At 40.8% G+C, this 17,570-nt stretch overlaps 1 protein-coding gene across 2 annotated transcripts in view; it reads left to right on the forward strand.

Moving 5' to 3' along the window:
* Positions 1-17,570, forward strand: part of FAM110B (family with sequence similarity 110 member B) — a 115,538-nt gene that overhangs the window by 356 nt on the left and 97,612 nt on the right. The window contains exon 1 of one of the 2 annotated variants that reach the window (XM_042022573.1): positions 290-564. The exons of the other annotated variant lie outside the window; for it this stretch is intronic. The gene's annotated coding sequence lies outside the window, so the exon portion shown is untranslated. Of the gene's footprint in view, positions 1-289; positions 565-17,570 lie in introns of those variants that run through there. 2 annotated transcript variants of the gene reach the window in all.

A 17,570-nucleotide genomic window follows, 5' to 3' on the forward strand; every position in this document is an offset into this window, starting at 1 on the left:
CGCCTCGCCGCCCCGGGGGCGGGCGGGGGGCTCGCCCCGCCGGGTGCTGCAGCAGGAGCCGCCCTGCCCTGCCCAGCCCAGCCACGCCGCCGGGGGTCGGCAGGCGGGCGGCTCCCGGCGGGGACGGAGCGCAGCCCCGTGGGGTGGGTGCCGCGGGTGGTGCCCCGCCGGCCGAGCCGGCTTCGCCCCCGGCCCCTGGGGCGGCGGCTCCGGCCCCCAGCCCGCGAGCGGGCTCGCGGCGGAGCGGGCAGGGCGGTTTGGCTCCTATGAAATGCCTCGCTAATGGTAGGGGAAAACATATGGCCCTGGAGAAAACTCGGAGGAGTCCAGCAGCTATCGCTTCCAGCGGCTATTTCCCCGAGTCGGTGCGAAGTGAGAACTTCCTCCCGGGATGCCCTTTCGGGGGTTGCGGGGCTGAGCACATGGCTGCCTCCCCTGGGTCTGCCCCGCGTCTGTCACAGCACTGCCTGCCAAGGGGCCTGCCGGCGCCTGCTCTCCTTTCTGAGTGCTAATCTGACCTCAAGAAAACTTCAGCTGGGTGAGGAGAGGAGGCTGATCCAAAAGGTAATTTACTTAAACGTGTGGGTTTTTTTCCTCCTCGTTCTCCTTCCCTCGCTCAGACAAGGCATCTGTGAAAAGGAGGGAAAGCAATGGGATTATTGGTGTCTATAAGGGTCCAATATATATGGCGGCTCATAGTGCAGAGAAGAAGGCTAAAACTTGCAGAGACCTGACACTGGCAAATTAACATCTCCAGTGAATCGTCGTGTTAACTTAATTAAGCTTGGATTTTATGGTTCTTTGGATGTTGATTCTTCCTTGTGTTTGAAGTCTCTAGATACTCAGATATTTAAGCATGAAACATCTTCTTTGTGCTTGCTATGACAATGCTGTTGTATTTTGTAAACATCAGGACGACTTTTATCTTTAATGTAGACCTTTTTATCACTCAGCTGTAAATACTTGTACTGTTAGTAAATCTGCTGCTGATTTGTTGGGTGGCTTTGCAAAAGGTCACTTCAGTTCATCCAATACAGGCATTTTTTGTAAAATGCCTATACTGATTTAGTGTGGTACAGGGTCAGATTTGGCATTTATAAATTATTTCATGTTTGTACTTGTGTGCTGTGAGAGCCATGCTTTATAAAGCAACTATTCCTTAGTTGTGCCTTAAAGCCTACTGGCAGATCTTGGTGTGTGGTGTGCAGCTAGATGTGCATCTAATGTTAAGTGTCCTACTTATTTAAAAATGTTGAGTGCTCTAAAAGGGTCGGTGTAATCCATACCACACGTGGGCTCAAGTGACCTAGAATTAACAGGATAAAACACTTTTAAGCACTTCTGGAGTAAAAGGTAGGATGCTATTTCCTCGTGCATGACTAACAATGAATTGCTTTTTCAAAGTGTCCAGTGCCATGCTCCCCGATTTGGAGGGCTGCAGAACACCCACCCCCCTGCTGGAAAGGCTTGACTTAAACTGGTGAGACTAGTCATGGGAGCAGAAGGCACCAGCAGCATGGAGGTGCTCCATGGGAGATGAACTTGATGGTGTTGGTGGCCAAGGGAGGTGGATGCAGAGACCACCATCAATCCTTCATGGATGGTGGGCAGCCCTTGCTGTGGTGTGGGGCTGTTGGAGCTGACAGAGCTGCGTGCCCTCTCAGGGCCCCCATTTAATGTGGGTTAGTAACTTAGCATGTCAGTTGATATTTCAGGCTGCAGTACTGAGTTTCCCCTCTGGGTATCAGGAGGCAGCAGGCAGGTGCCTGTGCACTGTCGTGTAGGTGCAGGCATACCAGGAATGTGGTGGTAAGTGTGATTTACTGCCTCGATGGGACTGATAGCCTGTGCCAGCAGGTTCATTCTGCTGCACAGAAGGCCTGGGCTACCTTCCTGCCAGTGCATCTGTGTTAAGAAAACTGTATCACAATCTAAAGAGGGAAACCATGTTTTCCAGATTCACGTGGAGGTGATTCACTGTCACTTTGCTAGAGAGGATCTTTCTGTGTTGTAGCACTTGGCCACCAGCACCTTCCTTCTCTGCCCCTCTTAGGCTTGTGGTGGACATGCTGAAGATCCATTTGTTGCTGCACTTAATATAGGTGCAGTCTTCCACTGTATGGGAGATGGCTTTCTCTTAAAGGTTCATGTATATGCTTTAAAATGTGGAGGTCTGAGGTTGATTTACTGAGGCCAAGCTGAGTCAAATTATAGGATGCAGCTTTGCAAACATGTTTTGATCGCTTGGAGCTACAGAGCACATTTTGGATAGTGTGCTAGTGTGTAAATGGAAGGTGTTTCTCAAATGTGCTTTTGTATGTTTCCCAGTGCTGACTAGTTAAGTTGGAAGTCAGTACACTGAATTATCATAGAGTAGATTTTGGCCATTAATTGTAGTGGAATGCAGAGTAAATGAAGGCTTATGTTTACAGCCTGCCCAGAACTAGAGGGTGTATCTTTAAATTCTGGAACATCTCTAGTCTCCCACTGTGTGTCTTGTTTTCTGCTGCTAGATTACAGCTCCATTCCGTAAGGCCTTAAGCACATGTGTTGATCAGCCACAAGTGAGTAATTTTGAATTAAACTGAAGGGTAAGTATGTTTCAACTACAAAGTGTTTCTTTCAAGGAAGCTTTATTTAATAGGGCGAGTTCTGAGAAGTTAGAAGAACTAGTTTGTGTTGTCCACAGAGCTAAAGGCCTGTAGGAGTTGGAGGTTTAAATTAAAAAAAAAAAAAAAAGTCTTGGACTGTTTTAAGTGGAAGGTACAATAGCTGCTTGGAAACTGCATTTTAAGGAGGAGGAAAAGCTTGCCAAGTGGGGCTGTGGACCTTGCTTGAGAATGAGATATTGCAAGTTACCAGAAAACCTAAAAGGAATGAAGTAAAGGAGGAGATTGATTGTTGGAGAGCAGAAACTGCAGGGATAGCATGTGAATTGCCAAAAGCTAGTGGATGAAGAAATTTAAGATGAGGAAAGGGGAAAAAAATTAAAAAGAGCAGGAGAAGAGAATTTAGCTGTGATGTTGTGAGGACCAGGCTGTATGAAAAATGCTTGATACCTCTAAAATTAGCAGTTCATGTTTTAGTTGCGTAGTTTTACATACAGATGAGGATTTGAATATGGGAGAAAGATAGGGTGACAAATGGAATTGACCAGAATAAATGTCTTATGTCTGCTCCCAGTCAACTAAGTTTAAAGGTGTTTGCTTTTGGGCTTTGAAAGACTTGGTACAGGGCACTGGAGCCAGGTTAAAAAAAACAGAATTGGGCATTATCTGTTAGGTTGAATGTAGCAGTTGTGATAGAAAGATAGCAAAAGATGTATAGTTCTACTTATTTTAAGAGAATGAAATTTTCACACCTTTTACTCTGGTCACAGTAGAATTCAAGGATTTAGAACAAATTTGGAATGGAAAAAGTAATTAAGTATACAAAGCTAAGTGGAAAACAGGATAAAATGCATCATGTATTTGCTACAATTAGGTCATGAAAGACTAAAGTCATATTATTACTGGTTAAATACTGCATATCCCAGACAATAGGAGCAGAAGGTTTCAGTTCAATGCATATACACCAAAAATAACTAAATTGGAAGTGTGGGGCTTGGCTGAAGAATGGTGAGGTGTCCCCTGAAGGAGAAATTGTGCATTTGCCTGCATGAATAAAGGAATCATTCATGCCCTGCATTAGTATTAGTGGGGAACTGGTCTCTTTGCTTCATTATACTGGCTGAAATAACTTTATGAAAAGGACGATTGCTGATGAGGCACAGTTGGGAAACGTAGTCAGCACTGAGGTGGGTTGGATTATTGCACAGGAAGAATTGAATATCTGTGATGACTGAAACAATAGGAATGACAGGAAGTCAAATTGGTCTAAAAGCAAAGTTATCTACTGAGTGATTATTAGCAACACATCTGCTATCAGCTGGCAAGTCATCCCTTAAAACAGGCTTGGTGGAAAAGGCCTGACCGCCATAGTCAAATGGGGATGACTCTTATTTGGTACTGACCATGAAATGGGAGCAAACGTGATGCTCAGGAAGAGCTCTTCAGTGAAGGTAGACAAGTTATTAGGCAAGGCATTAGGGAGATTTCGTGTCATATACTGTACATAGTTCTGGGCACTTATGTACAGATAATATTAAATCCTAGTGGAACATGTAGTTGGACATCCAGGCTACAAAGATCACATAGTGTGAACAGTCTGGAATTAGATGAGAGATCAGAACTTAAACTGCTCTGGCTTTTGTGTCTTCGTAATGGCAGAGATGGGAGATAGCAGCTGCTTAGAAATTCCCTGGGGCAAATTCTTGGAGGAGAGGAAGGGTCATAAACTGAAGATTCAGCTGTGATTTTGGATTAAAAACTTGAGGTACAGAAGGATAATTTGATGAACGAATACAAGAATAATCTACATGGGGAATTCAAAAGGAGTTTCCTCACTGTCAGATTCTGGATGCCTTCCTAGCTGTACGTCTCCTGAGTCCCAGCTAAGTATTGAAGTTTGAATGTGACTGTTCAGGATTTGAGCAGTTCAGGCAACTGAAGCTGCCATATTTTATGCTTTGGTGTTCACAGTTAATCAACAGAAATAGAAATCACTTCAGTAAAGGAGGTGTGATGAGCAGAAGCACTTATTTTTGGGGAGCATGTGTTGTCTAATCACGTGATGGTGAACAGAATTTATAGCAAGTAAAAACACTTATGTATGACATTAGTAACTGTTTTGTTCTCTTTTTAGTGCATAATGGAGTGGAACCAAGCATAAGTCATAAAATATTAAAGATAACCAGAAATTAATATGTGTGGAACAGAAAATGCATAAATGGACGTGCAGGCTGGAGGTCAGGTTGGTTGACTTGCACTCATAAATAAATAAAAGGGTATGTTCTCCTGTTGAGTGAGTGCCCATATTTATCCTGTGCCTGATTTCATGCTCTCTGGTCTTAGGAGTGTTTTGTGGCACTGGCTGCATCCTCTTGTTGGGGACTGTGCCCCTGGGAGGAGAAGTAGGAGGAGCTGCCTGGGGAGGGGCTTGGGCAGAGCCTTGAGCGGTAGATGAAGCACAGGGCTGTTGAGGATCCGTGGTGGGGGCTGGGGGGGATGTGTGCTTGTCTGTGGCTTCGTTTTGCAGTACCTTACCCAGGCACTGGTGCTGAGCTATGCAAAGGCCAATGCAACCTAACCACTGGGAAGAAATTGAGGTATGAGCTGTGCCAGTTGAGACACTTTCTCTAGTGGCACTGTTGAAGACTTGACTGGCCCATTGAAAATGTAAAGATGGTGCATGTGGTTTGAAGGCTATGCCGTGTTGACACAGTTTGATCTTTGCTGTACTATCAGAGTCTGTCTGTTTGTAAGCCCTCCTGTAGCTGGTCTTTGTATGCCCAGTGAAACTTGTGGAAGTTTTCTTCAACAAGAAAAAAGAGTATGTCACCTGTGTGAATGTATTTTGAGAGGAACTGTTGGAAAAATAAAGTGCTTTGAGTGTGTTTGTACATCAAAGCAAGATCAATATCTTGCTATTGCTTTATGTCTGTTTGTTTTGAATTTATAAGGCAGGTGTCTTACTTCCTTAGAAATAATCTAGTTGCAAACTCCTTTCCAGCATAGTTTATTAAAAATCTGAACTATTGAATTTTAGGTGTTTGCTTTAAATGCCTGTGTGTTTTTTTCTTTAAAGAGGAGCTATGTAATGAACTCAATGTGTCAGCATGCCCCATAGGAAGCAATTGTGAAAAGATTGTGTTGAGCCATCAGAAGAATAATTTAACAATCCCTGGGAAAATTGAATTTATTGTCCTGGTAGCTTTTAGCATCCATTATTAGGCTGTTTGCTTACTGTGATTTTTCATTTATTGCTATTGCTCTATTTTACAAGTGTTGGGTGAATCGTTAAAAAAGATGAGACTAGGGCTGTGTTGGGCATTATAGCATCTTTCAGTTGACAGCCTTCAAGTCCCAAATATTAATGGATGAGGTGGAAAAGGTATTTTGTATTTACAAGGTAGAGGTTCAACCTAAATTTGAACAGTCTTTAGCAAATCAAAGAGCAGAGCACTTGTCTGCTGGTGCTTTGTTGTGTTCTTTAAAAACAAAATCACTCAAATAATTTCCTGTTACAATTTGAGGTCTTGGAAAAGTCTGCATTAAGAAATGGGAGGAAGTGTTTTAAGACTTTATTGGACTGGAAGATAATAGTAGAGTTCAGTATTGTCTGAGTTGTCTTCTTCATCCAGTGTGTCTCCACAGTATTAGACAAGTCTATTTTAAGTGACTACCCAAATTCGTGAGTGAACCCAGACATTTGGATTTGTAATGACCTTTGTATGTTGTCTCTCTCTATTTGACAAGTTACTCTGTGCATGCTACTTCTTGGGAGGTCAGATGGCCACATGGAAACTATGTCTCATGTATATATAGATATGTGCAGTTTAAATTAGGGTGGAGGAGAATCATCTAAGTAATGCTTGGGTAGAACACTTTGGAGATGATGGTGATGATAATGCGTAATTTATTTGTACTTTATTTCATATATATAAAACTTAATGTTGCTGTGGTATGTTTGTCAATCTGTTATTTGTCTTCCTGTCAAACTCCAGTGGGTTTAGGCGACTTTAAATCTTGCTTAAGAACCTTTTGTCTCTTCTCATGCAACCATGTACTTCAACATTATATTTGGAAAAAGTCAAATTTATTACTAACATTTGTAAATGCTCATGTAAGTACAAGTAAGTAACATGATGCATTCCATGTGCATATTGTATATAACTACAAGATTCTTATAATCTGTGTTGTTTTGCCTTTCTGAGCTGCAATATTACTGAATTTTATTACTGTTGAGTTGGCCCAGTGTGTTAGTTCTGGGTGTTGAATGATAATTGCAGTGAGTGTCAATCCTGAATGAATTTAAATGGTAGACAGTGTGAATGAGACTTCAGGGTTTGCTTTTGCTCCATTTGGATAGATGTTATTTGTCACTGGAGATCGCTTGTGATCATCTCTCTACATAATAAAACTTGATACAATATGTAGGGACTTACTGATAAATCAGTTTATTCTATTAATTAGTATCTGCTAGTCAGAAACTAGAATCACAGTTCCACAATGTGTGATTTCTGCAATGCGTTTGTACAAATGCTTGGGGAATATTTGCAGATGTGAAGGTCTGCTTACTCAGATTTCCTGCAAGGCCTCCATGAATACTTTGCTGAAGGATTTCAGGTATTCTAGTTAATTTTGTCTTTATTTATGGCTGGGCTGTGTCTCCATCTTGCACTGCTTTCTGTGCAAGTTTGATGTTTACTCCTGTTGTAATATTGGGTCCTATTTCCTGCAAATGAAATTATGCTTGTTAGGCTGAACTTCAGAACTTCTAGCTGAAGTGAATCCCTCAAATCTTTGTGTGTTTAAAACCACAGATTTCAGGTCTTTCCCCTCACCCCCCTTTCTTTCTGTTTGGTAGACTGTAAGGAAAAGGAGACACTGACAAATGAAGCACAGCATACAGGAGTGCACAATGCTCTCTTTAATTTAGAGAGAAACGTTGTTTTCCTCTGATCTTTGCTGTAGTCATTTGAGGTGTTCAGTTGTGACTAAAATAAACAAAATTGTTTATTTAGAAAATAAATCCCAATTTGTCTTCTGTTTATTATAGCAACTTTGTGCTATCACACAAATTTCTTTTAGGGCTGAGAACTCTTTTTTTTTTTTTTTTTTCCCCTGTTTAATTGAAAGATGATCAGTATCATTTCTCTCTTCCTTCCCTCTCAATCCCCCTTAAACCAAAACAAACCCTTCAGTCCTTAAACAAAAGTGTCTTTGTTTTTACATTTGTTTTATGAAATTGCTTGAATCCTTTGGGAAAAGCTTTCCTCTCACAGGAAGAGAGGAAAAAAAACCCCCACCCTTCTAAAGCCAAAACCAGCAAGCCTGCTACCAGATATTATTTTGTTTTGCTCTCTGAATAGTAGCAGATTGCATAAAAAAAATCAATTTCTCATCTTAATGAATGAAATGTGCAATAGCCGAAATGCACACAAATAGACATATGGTTTTCACTCAGCAAATGTAAAATTGGTAGTGTTCAGGGCAGTAATTTTCTGCACAGCTTTCTGAGAGCTTCTTTGCATTGTTACTATTGGGGATGAAATTTTAAATGGGATATATTGTAGTTCTGAGAGGTGGGACAATCAACTGCTCCTTGGCCTTTCCAATTTTATTTTAGTTTTTGATACTATTTATTCCTAAAAGTCTCTTGGTTCTACACCCTTGTGCTGTTTGATGCTGTAGCCCCAGTTGTGAAGCCGTCCATCCTGGCATACTCAGCAGTTGTGTGAAACACCCTCTCCTGACCTAGGAACCTGGAAACTGACAGCAAACTTGAATGAAATGAGAGATTGGACCAGAAAGACAAAGAATTATGTGAAGTATCACCCTGCTAGTTTGTTTACGTGGGCTTTACCCAGGATATATACTAAAGAACAGAAGTGCTGATGACCTAGAACAAGATTATTGCAGCAGACTTTCTCTCAAATGTAATAAAAATGCAAAATTGAGTCACTGGCCTACAATTCTTGATCAACTGTATTATTATGCAGGCTGGAGGGGTCAAGGATGAAGGAAAATTTTCTGAGTAAATGCTGAATGTGAATGAAAAAATAAAGAGGCCTCCCTTAGCACCAGGAGGTAATGGCTTATCTTCTGAAGAGTAAGAAATCAGATGCTGGGCTGAAAGAATTGATACAGGACTGCCCTAGAGGACCCCTTTGTAAGCATTATATGAAGAATTTGGAGTATGGTGTCCTCCCTGGGTTCCAGTGGCACCTCACATCTCAAGCTGCTCTTGAATTTTGCCAGGCATGCCCTCTCTTGGTGCCCTGCATTGCTACTGTCCCCCTTCTGTACCCAAAGCTGTGTCAACTTTATGGCTCATGCTGGGCTTCAGTGGGTGTGCAGCCTGTGCAGTCATGATGATTTGGATACTGTGCAGCTGTGAAACAGCTGTGTCCTCATGACTGGCTTGTCCATAGTGTCCTGGAGAAACCTGCATGTTTCCTGGGCTTTTTATATCCTAACCTTGCAGGTACACCTGCTTGTGCTTCCAGTGCCTGGGAAGAGAACTGTGCACTCTGCAGTACCTTCTGGAGTAGCATTCATACCTCTCATAAACTGGCATGTGAAGAGATGATTTTAAGGGTATTCACATTATATTTGAAACATTTTTAAGTGCTCTTCGTGAAGACTAGACCAGAGAATTATAGGCTTTGGAGAGATAGAAGTTGAATTAACTTGTGCTTTGCTGGCTAAGCTGCATTAATGTTTTCATTACTTGGCCTAAAATGCAGTAGGGCAAAAGCTGTAGGGAGAGGCCCTGTCCCCCAGATATGCTGAATTTAATAAAATATAGGATTTCTCCTTCTAAACTTTCATTATCCAAGAACCTCTATGACCATATCAAATGATGCTGTTTAGATTGTTGCAATCAACTAATTTGATTTCCATATTACTTCTGGATGACTGTTACTGAAAAGATTTTTTTATAAGATGCCTTGCCCCAACATGAAATCAGATCCTCACACTCCGCCTCCTACGTATATTTTACTGGGTTGTGTGGGCTGTGCTACTGAGCCTGAGAGCAGAGAGGAATATTAGCCTCCTGTGCTGTCATTGTGGTCAAGACTAATCAAATGCTAGTAGTGAGAGTAGGCTTGCTTTACTGCTGAAGGGCAGGACAGTATTATATATTTTGTTCAGAGGGGATCAGCATAGGTACTGAGTAGAAGAGTTGCCCACCATACAGATCCATGCTCACTCTCGCAGTGCCCTTTGTTCGCGCTTGCTGTGTGCCCAGAACCTTTTCCCGGGAAACACTGTTCCCTTTAGGTGTTGCCAGCTGAGCTGGGACAACAAGGTGGAGACTGGAAGGACAAAGACTGGTATCCAAAAAGCCCTTGCAGTGAACGTGGTTGGTATTGCAGCTCTGCAGGCCGGTGGCTGTCACCTGTTGCTGTGGGTTCAAGGCTGGAGCAATTGCAGTATGAGCTGGACATGAAGGCAAGGAGGCAGCTTGTATTATGGTGATTGTGATACAGATACTGTCTAATGCAAAGCTGCCTGCTGTGAGGTTCCAGTCTTTCTCCTATGTTTTTCCCATGCCTAGAACTTCCACTAATTTAAAGCTGAACTTCTAATGAGAAGCAAAAAAACCTGTTCCTAAATCAGAGTGATTTGCTTTCATGGAATACTTCATTCAACTTAGTGCAAATTCTGAAAGCCATGTTATATTTGAAAATGATGTCAGCTGTTCTTGACATTGAACCAGACAGAAGAGTGCTGACAATCCCCATGAAGTCTGGCTTCAGTGGAGTGTAATTTGGAACCATAATATACTGAGCTGAAAGAAGCAATAAAATAGCTCTCCACGTTGTTCCTTTTGCATTACAGTTCTGGAGTGGCAAGTGGATTTCCCATTGTTTCCTTTGTACCTTTCCCTTCTCAATAGGCAATATATAGAATATGGAACTCTTAAAAGTCACTTCTAGTGTTATTGGAAAAACTGATATGTTGGAGTGGAGATAATAGCCTCTTGTTCTTCTGTAGAACAGTCACATGGGCACAAGTTCTTTTTTTTTCTTTCTTTGAAGTTGTTTTGCAGAGTTACACAGAGGTGCAGAGATTTTCCTAGGCTGGGATTTTTCTCAAGTCAATGTCAGAACTCACTTTCATAATCACAAAGATTGCGGTCTCTGACAATAAGATAAACAGAACTGAGGTGAGGTATATCTTGTTCACCACGCTGAACAGCTCTTACAATTTTTTTCCATGATCAACTAGCTCATTGGCATGGCAATTAATAAAAGTGTAAATGAGAATGTCAGAAAGTCTGTGGTCACTGCCCTGTAAACTTCACTGGCACCTCTAGTGAGTGTTCTCTAAGGGTAAGGAAGAGGCAGAGGCTGGATATGGAAGAGGGAATTACAGTGCTGGTGTATGGCTGGGTTAATTGTGGCTTCTGTGCTTTGTACCTCTGAAGGCTCCTGACAGTGAAGGGAGTGTGTCATTCGGTTGTTGTCCAGTTTCTCCTTTTTTTAATAATACTGTATCTCTGATCACAACTTCACAGACGTTGGCAGCTTAAAGTCTAGGAGAACTTCTTTTCCCTGATGAGAAATTACAAACCACACCTGCTTATATGTTCTCAGTTACATGATGGTTTTTGTTTTAACCAATTCTTTTCTGACTTGAGAAGAAAAGGGATATGTTCTTCATGAAAAGAGATGTATTCTATGTGGAAACCATGTACAAAGTTTTCAGATTATTTAAAAGCTTTCAAGACAGATCTGAATTATCTTGATTTATATATTTGGTCTTCAGCCTGAATACTTACAAAATGTAAAGTGAAATGAAATTAAGATGTCTGGTTTATTATGTTGTCTACTCATAAAATACATCTAACTATTTACAAGGGAAAATTTTCTTGGGGAAAAAGATTCAAATTAAGTACTGCCTTACTGTCTCTGTTGTTACTTTTCTGTTGTCTTAAATTTTTTTTTGTTTTTTTTTCCCCTTCTAACAGTGCCTAGGATGTGTATTTGAGCTAACCATTAATGCATCCTTTTTCGTGTCTGTAGTACTTTTACCTGTATGCTAATGTATGTAGATGAACAGGTCAGGACTTGACCTATATAATACAAGTGCCTTAATTTACTCCTATGTACGTTCCAGGGTGTGGATATTTAAATAAAAAGGGAAAAGAAAAGATGAGCTGGTGCCTGGTACAGTAATTCTTGCTGGAGACTGATACCTGTGATAGGAGGGCAGTTACCAAAATTGCCACCATGTGCTGCCGTTTTTTCCCATTCCTGCTGTAAAGGCAGCTCATGGAGGCACATCTGCAACATGGCAGAGGCCAAGCGCCTGCTTGGGCAGAGTCTTTCTGCAGTCCTCCGTTCCATCTTTGATGGCAGGATGCACGTGTTGGGCTTGTCCTGGCAGCAGGGGGCACTTTGCAGTGCTTCCCGATGGTCTTGGGAAGAGGCAGCCCCTGGAAAGCGCAGAAGCCTCCCTGCTGTGCCCCAAGTTCAGGCTTCCTGCAGGAGCCCATAGGACATGGCCTTGCCTGCCTCTGCCCTGGATTAGGGCATGGCTTGCCTTTGGGTTGGACCATAGGATCTACCTGGCCATCCCTCCTGAATCCTTTGGTGTGTCTCACCTCTGGTTCTGTGATGGGCACTTGGCAGGAGAACCACAGGTGACTTAGTTGGCTGCTGTGCTGGGAGCTCAGCCGTGCCGAGCACTCGCAGGTCATAGCTGGGATTTTGCATCTTAAATGGAGAGAAATAGCAATTCCTTTACATTAAACAGTATGAGAATACACAGAAGAACATTTCCAGGAAAGCATGCATGCATGAGATGGGAGAAAGAAGTTGATCTGGTTTCTGATTTGCGCCCTTAGCTGTGGGATCTGCAACATTCCTCAACAGCTGAGAAATGTTATGTGGATGTCTGCAGGTAATCTTGAGTCATCTTGGAGACAGAAGACTGAATCCTCCTCTCTATCCCTTGGTATTCTTTCTGTAACATGATGGTGTCCACATGTGTTCACACACAAATAATACTCTTTGTTTAAAAGTCCCAAATGTTTCTGTAGGGACCTGATCTAATCTTCGAGATGAGCTTTCCCTTTCTGCAGCTGGTTTGGCCTGAATCTGGGGAAACAGTTGCAGTACATGGTTTGCATCCAAAGGAGAAGCGTTGCTCCTCCGAGGACTGCTAGCTATGGTAGGAACGTAGTCCTTAGTGGGAGGGCTGGGCTCACACTCCTGCCCTGCCCTGTGCTTTGAGAGGTTGTCCATGAATTCTGAACTGTGGCATTGCTCCCCTACATCTTCTGAAGAGTGCTGAACAGACTGGTGACAAGGCAGCATGAGGTGGCACCCAGTGAAAGGTATTCCCAGGCCACTCTCCCACGTTCTCTCCTAAAATATCTGAAACGCTCTTACTTTTATCTTCCTGTCCATCCTCTGAGTTGGATTGTCTGGAAATAGTTACTTTCTTGTAGAAGTTCTTGCTGGTGGTATAAGATAGCTTGGAAGCATCTATGAAAAAACAGTTATATGGGGAAGAGGTTATTTTGAGATTTTTGTCTTAACTGGAAAAGTACCAAAAGCTGGGAAGTGCAAAATACATGTGGTTTTTTTTTCCCCCTGAAATTTCACACCACTTTTCAAAATAAATTCTTCTGCCTTTATGTGGGTGAGTCCTTGCTCAAAAGTAGTGATTCCCAAATGTTCATATTTGAGCCAAGAATAAAATCTTTTTATGCAATCTCTTCAGAGCCTGCCTTTGAGAAAGAAAGAAAGAATTTAGTCTTTTAGAGACTTTATTTTCTTTATAGAGCATAATGAGTTTGCTTTTCAAAGGAAAAACCGAGAATTGCAGTGAAGGGGGTCTGTTGTATCTTGGCTTGATTTTATGCAGGATAAAGCTGTTTAGTATTTAATACAGTAAATTGTTTAAAAGGATAAGCTATATAATTACCATGAATTTTTAAATAACGATTAGTATTAGTACTTGATTGTCAGTCAAGGCTGTGGCTTTCTAAGTAGGAAAATGGTTGCAGATGTAGTCAGAGCTTTTTAAGATTTTTTTTCCCCCTTTTTTTTGTTTATCCTTATTTGCATATCTTAATTATGTAAACATCTTCAGTTTGGAAGCTGAAATGCTATTTTACTTCTCCAAGTATCTTTTAGTATCAGCTCAGTGAGTTGCAGTTTTTAGGAGCTTGTTAGCTTGCCTGTGACAGTTTCTTCATAGTTAGATATAGCAGCTGATGTCTGACTGCTTTAAAATAATAATGAATGCCATAAAATTCTTTGTTTACTTAGTGATGTGATCCTGTAGCTTGATTGCAAATGAACAAACATCCATATGGTGTATGGGAATAAGTAAGTTGTCCTTTGCTCTGTGATGCGTGTTGCTGGACTGCAGCTGACTCTTCAGGCTATGGAAGACCCTAGTGGAAGAATATGAGGTGATATGAAACCACTTCTGATGGCAATCAGCTTGTTATATATGCTTGAGGGGAAGGGCCAGAAAGTAGCCTGCAAGCATTTCCACTTCACGGAGTTGAATTGTGGTTTTATTGTTGTTAGTATTTGGCTACTAATGGAGTTGAACCCAGTTTATGGGTATAGTTCACCAAATTCAATTCCACTCCAAGAGAAACAGCACCAATGTAAGTAAAATGTCTCTTGCTCCTTTAATATTTAAACTTTTGTAACAAAATGGCTTAGGACTGAAAGTAGTAGCTTTGGTCTCAGATTGGTCTCTGTGGCTCTCTTTTTATTGCACTCTATGCTAAACTTATAATCACAGGATTTAGAAACCCCTCCCCATGCACTTTTTATTGGTGACCCAATCTTTCCATGATACAAAATGGGTCTGTGGACTTGAGAATGGTTGTTTAGCTCCCAGGTGCACCTGAAGAGCTCCCAGATAGAGACAGCAGGAATTCCTGAGGTCCCACGCCCAGCCGGAAGTTTCCTGCTGCAGCACCTAATGTTGTAGTACAAAAGTATCAGAAAAGGTGGTGTGAGGCAAAAGGAGATGATATTTAAAGATGAGCCTTGTTCTTTTACTAGTCATTTTGCAGCACCAGATAAATGATAATATTATTTAATTGTCAGGGGAATTCCATTGTGTTTGAAGGATTCTTCCTCCGCTCCTCGGAGGAAGGTGAAGACCTTTACCAAGTGGGTAGATTTCTTCAGTTAATCCAGGAATTTACATAAAGGTAATGCAAAGTTCACAGAGTAGTGGTGGGGTATGACTATCAACTTGAACTGTTTAATATGTTCACAGAAAGAGGATTTTTGTTTTGGTTTTTTTTTGTCTTTTCTTGAGCTTTTTCCTAACTGTCAGGTCAATCTCCAGGAACGATGGGTTGTGGATGTGTCTCATCCAGGTATCATTCTGGCAAAATCACTGACAAGCTGATGTGCATGGTTATTGTTTGTTTTTTGGAGAAGGCAGATACTCCTAAGACAAAGAGAAACTTTTCTCAGACAAAGCTTGTTGTCCTTGTAAGTACTTCTAAATCCTGCCTGTGTATTGCAGGTGCATGCCCAGACTACATGCTGCCTGGTGACTGCTACTTCTGTGAACAGAAGGATTAGAATAAAGTTTCAGCCTTAATCCTGGGTTTCCTGTGCTGATTCACTTTACGGTCTTATTCCTGTTTAGTTTCCTCTCTGTTAAAAAGCATGTTTTTATTTATACTTGCTCTCTCACAAAAAAAGAAAAAAAGGCAGTCATGGTGGTATTTTGGTTTTTATTGTTGATGAACTATGTAAAGATTTATGCTTTTTTTATTCCCCCCAGACTCTTCACAAGGTAGTAATTAGCCATGTGCTATGCAAATTCATGCAGAAAAATGACTTGGTTATGTGTTAATTAAAACTAAATGACAGCAATTTTAGGTTATTTGAAAGTACTTAAATTATTTTGGATTTGAAGTCTTACGTTTTTTCAGTGCATGCTTTAGTCCCCTCTTTGTCACTTTCAGACTCTGTAGTAAACATGTATGGTTTCTTGTGTACAGAATTTTATGCTATAATTTAAAAAAAACCAGGTTTTTGTCTTCTTCAGGGCTTGAATTGACCTGCAGAATTTTGTGAAATGTGAAAAATAGTTGTTCACTTTTTTAGTGGTCTTGCTTTTTGTACTTTTATGATCTCTGCAGTCTTAAATGTGGTGTGCAAAAATTGAACTGCATCTAAAATTTATTATTGGCCAGAACAAGCTCTTGCAACTAAATTTGTTCAGCAATATGTTTAATTGACAAGAAATTGGTAAAAGACTATTTTCTCTTTATGCAGTTTCTTTTGTTTATCCGTAGAGTTTTGTATTCAGGGAGCTATTTAAATCATCTGTCATCATTAGTTAAATCAATAGCAAGCATACAAACTGGTTTAAGCAACAGGAAAATTAGTTTCTTGGTGTTCTAACATATTTAAAATAAATATTTTTGAGTTGTGTAGTAATGATACAGGATGTGGTTTTGATTAAAGAAAACATACTAGAAGCATATATTTGTGGTGGGTGTTTTTTGGGTTTTTTTCAGGTTTTCATGTCTTAATTTCAATTTCTTTACCAGTCTATTGAAAAACTGGGCTTGGTGCCCTGGTGAGTCCTCTGAGGGTTGTGTGAAAATCTAAAGTCAAAACTTCAGGGGTTCCAAAACCACTAAGTCAATAAGATGTTTGACAGGGAGTTGGAGTTAATTTATATTTGGGTGCTACAAAAGTGTAAATCTGTGGTTAAGATGTGCAGGTAAATGTATGGAGGTAGATGAAGTTACAGGGCCACTGGGAAAGATTTCAGATGTTGACAATTTCACTGTTGTGTTTCTGTGAAATGATTGCCAGGGTTCCCTCATTCTCACCACTCAAAAGGGTGCTTAAGTGGAAATTAAGCCTGTTGGGAGGAAGTGCTGATTAGCTCTTGTGTCCCATAGGACGGAGTCATTGAGCTTGCCCCCCTGCATGGGGACGGAAGGGAGGAAAGGGAATTCTTCCCTCTCTGATCCATATATTTGTAATCTCCTGCTGTTGTTATTCAGAGGTCAAAAAATATATTGGATTCTGCTTCAGAAAGAAGATTGAATATATGTTATTGTAGGAGTGTTTTAGGTAGTTTAGGAAAGAAAGCAGCTGTTGTATAAAAATGTCTATGTAAGTGTAGAGTCTTCCTTTGGGAAAAATAAATTAGTTTTCTATATAATTAAGTGCTGTTGGTTTGGGTTTTTTTCAATTCTTTATAGAAGCTCAGCAGTGAGCCTTGAGCACAGAATAAATTCTTTATCCTGTGTGATTTGTGTGTATTTGTCTTTTAAATCTGTTTAACAAAGTAGTGCAACAAATTTGGGATTAGCAACATGCTAGTTAGCTTTGCTGGAGGAAGCTGGGACAGAAAAATGGGGAAAATCATGTTTTTTGCATTACGTATGATGAGCTGACACAAAGATTAGCTGTATTGTGCATTTCTTTTCAAATGGTCCCTGACCTCATGGGTGCAAGGAAGTTGAGACTCAGCTGTAGCAGGATAAATTTGGCAAAGAAAATAAGCACGGGTTTTGTGCTGATTTGTATATTGGCAGAAAGATATTCTCAGCTCGTAGACTTTCCTTTTACCTCTCACAAATTTAAAAATAAGGTTGATTTAGTGCCAAATGTCTTTTTTACACATGCCCTTGTATTTTGGTGCTCTTTATTGTTTGTAGTGCCTTTATTTTTTCTCTGGGTCTGCTCTGACACATATGATGCGGAGAGCTGTTAATGCAAGTAAATCAGGTACTGCTCACAAAAGTTTCTGATACGTTATGAAATACACATTTTACATTTCAGTTACATGGAATCTGGACTATAAAATCCTATTAATCTAGGCTTATTTGGTTAGGCTATGATAAATCCACTCCTAAAAATACTTGAGCTTTTTTCTATTATTATTATTTTCATTTGAGATCAAATCTCTTTGAACTATGTAGACATGCACCTGTGCTCATTT

The sequence above is a fragment of the Corvus kubaryi genome, unplaced genomic scaffold, assembly GCF_017639235.1.
Source record: "Corvus kubaryi isolate FWS band 111438036 unplaced genomic scaffold, C.kubaryi_AGA036_p1.0 37216, whole genome shotgun sequence".
In the NCBI taxonomy this organism is placed as follows: domain Eukaryota; kingdom Metazoa; phylum Chordata; class Aves; order Passeriformes; family Corvidae; genus Corvus; species Corvus kubaryi.